This window comes from Papaver somniferum, chromosome 2 (assembly GCF_003573695.1).
Source record: "Papaver somniferum cultivar HN1 chromosome 2, ASM357369v1, whole genome shotgun sequence".
Classification (NCBI taxonomy): domain Eukaryota; kingdom Viridiplantae; phylum Streptophyta; class Magnoliopsida; order Ranunculales; family Papaveraceae; genus Papaver; species Papaver somniferum.
The window spans coordinates 183,365,553-183,368,765 of record NC_039359.1 but is presented as its reverse complement, the minus strand read 5'-3'; positions in this window follow the sequence as shown (position 1 = coordinate 183,368,765).

Sequence of the window (3,213 nt, the reverse complement as noted above, 5' to 3'; positions counted from 1 at the left end):
GCACCTGCTACTTTTCAGCGTTGCATGATGAGCATTTTTTCTGACATGATAGATAGTTTTCTCGAGATCTTTATGGATGATTTCTCTGTTTTTGGTTCCTCGTTTGACGAATGTTTGAAGCATCTTGCCCTCGTGATATCCAGATGTAAAGAAAAGAACCTTGTTCTAAATTGGGAAAAATGCCATTTTATGGTGAATTCAGGAATAGTTCTAGGACACATCATCTCAGAGAAAGGAATTGAAGTGGATAAAGCTAAAGTTGACCTCATTCAACATCTACCACAACCTTGCTCTGTGAAGGAGATCAGATCATTTCTAGGTCATGCTGGTTTTTACCGGCGATTCATCAAAGATTTCAGCAAAATCTCCAGACCTCTGTGCAGTCTTCTCTCCAAAGATGTTGCCTTCAATTTCGATGCTGCTTGTGTGAAGGCATGGGAGGAATTAAAAACCCTTCTCACCACCGCTCCTATAGTCAGACCACCCGATTGGAAGCTTCCGTTCGAACTTATGTGTGATGCCTCTGATTATGCTGTTGGTGCTGTTTTAGGACAGCGAGTTGATAGACTACCATATGTGATATACTATGCTAGCAAAACCCTTAATGATGCCCAACTCAATTATTCAACTACCGAGAAGGAATTGCTTGCCGTCGTTTTCGCATTAGACAAGTTTAGATCTTATCTGATAGGGTCTAAGATCATCATATACACAGACCATGCGGCTTTGAAGTATCTTCTTTCCAAGAAGGATGCTAAAGCTCGCCTTATTCGATGGATACTCTTATTACAGGAATTCGATCTCGAAATCCGTGATAAGAAAGGTTGTGAGAATGTGGTTGCTGATCATTTGTCTAGATTAACTTTAGAGTCTATTGATGATTGTGAGCTAATTAGAGAATCATTCCCAGATGAACAGCTGATGTCTATCTCAGACCTTCCTTGGTTTGCTGATATAGTTAACTACCTCGCTACAGGTAGGATGCCCTCACGATGGTCGAGACAAGACCGCTCTAAATTCCTGGCTGAAGTCAAACATTTCCTTTGGGATGACCCATATTTGTTCAAGTACTGTCCAGACCAAATCATTAGGAGATGTGTCCCCAACACTGAACAGAAAGATGTGATATCTTTCTGTCATGACCAAGCATGTGGAGGCCATTTCAGTGCCAAGAAAACCGCTGCAAAGATCTTGCAGTGTGGATTCTATTGGCCATCATTGTTCGAGGATTGCCATGATTATTGTGTTGCTTGTGAACGCTGTCAAAAGCTAGGAAGCATTTCGAGGAGAAACATGATGCCATTGAACCCCATTTTGATTGTGGAGATTTTTGATGTTTGGGGGATAGACTTCATGGGTCCATTTCCCATGTCTGACAGCAAGTTGTACATCCTAGTCGCAGTTGATTACGTTTCTAAGTGGGTAGAAGCCATAGCAACCATAACAAATGACCACAAGGTGGTACTTTCATTTCTAAAGGAAAACATATTTGCACGTTTTGGTACCCCTAGAGCTATCATCAGTGACGGCGGTTCACATTTTCGTAACAAGTACTTTGAGTCTTTAGTACGCAAGTATGGCATAACTCACAAGGTTGCTACTCCGTACCACCCTCAGACTAGTGGACAAGTGGAAGTTTCTAATAGGGAAATCAAGCACATTCTGGAGAAGACGGTCAACCCGTCCAGGAAAGATTGGTCTTTGAGATTGAATGATGCTTTGTGGGCCTATAGAACAGCTTATAAGACACCAATTGGCATGTCCCCCTATCGTCTAGTGTATGGAAAGCCGTGCCATCTACCTGTGGAATTAGAACATCGTGCCTACTGGGCAATCAAAGAGCTGAACTTTTCTCTGGACGAAGCTGGAATTCAAAGGAAACTTCAACTCAACGAGTTGGAAGAATTGAGAAATGAGGCTTATGACAGTGCCAAGGTGTACAAGCAAAAGATGAAGATATTTCATGACAAGCGTATTCTGCGCAAATCCTTCACTCCTGGTCAGAAAGTCTTGCTGTATGACTCCCGATTACATCTTTTTCCAGGAAAACTGCGTTCCAGATGGAAGGGTCCGTACCTAGTACGCACAGTTTTTCCTCATGGAGCTGTAGAGCTGGAGGATGTCTCCAACAAGAACGTTTTCAAAGTCAACGGGCAGAGATTAAAGCCGTTCCTTGAGCCATTTCCACCCGACATTGAAACAACCGACCTGGAGGACCCAGTCTATGTGGACTAAACTGGTCCACTCTTTCCCTAAATAACCAAAAAAGTTTTCCAAATCTTTCCCTAAGAACCAAAATTTTTCGTTTTCCCATCAAAACCAAATGTTTCCCAACAAAACCAAATTTTTCCCAAAAATTCCAATCCCATTAAAAACCAAAATTTTCTTGTAGATAATGTGTTAGTTAAATTTCCTTTTGTATATATTGTGCTCATCCATTGTGACTTCTAATATGATGGATTTTTACCTTGAATAACGGAGTTTTAATCGAGCTGCCACCGTACAATCGGGTATTCTCTCTCCTTTTACTCTACTCAGCATGTTCCTCTTCATATATTTTTTTATAATTCTTTCCATATTTTGAAACATTGAGGACAATGTTTAGTTTAGGTTTGGGGGTATAGAGTAGATACCACGATAATTTGCCATAATTGAAAACACGAACTCCTTCTTCTTTTTTTGAAAAATTGAAAAATTCCAAAAAAAAATTGAAAAATCAAAATTCCAAAAAAATTAAAAAAATTGAAAAAAATCATAAAAAATGGAGCTCATTTACCTTGAAATGTTGACTCTTGTGCAAATATGTAATTATTAGGAGTCTTAGTCTAGATATTTAGGCACCCTGATTCTAGCACAATTCACATAGTGATAAGAAATTTGCACGCGCACGATCTACAAATACATGTATGGCCTCGATCTTCAAGGTGTTGGATAGGAAGTTACGATTGCCAATCACTTTAGAATACTGAACGAAACTGGACTAGCTTGTTCTTTGGTTGGTTGGGATAGAAGGTGGAGGTTACATTAAGAAAGACAACCATCGAATTTAACTGGGTGCATCAAAAAGGGCTACCTCTTGCAAAGTGTCATGTAATTTTTGTTTCCTTTTGTACATATATCAAAAGTGTATCAGTAGTTCAAAAAAAAAAAAAAAAAAAAAAAAAAAAAAAAAAAAAAAAAAAAAAAAAAAAAAAAAAAAAAAAAAAAAAAAAA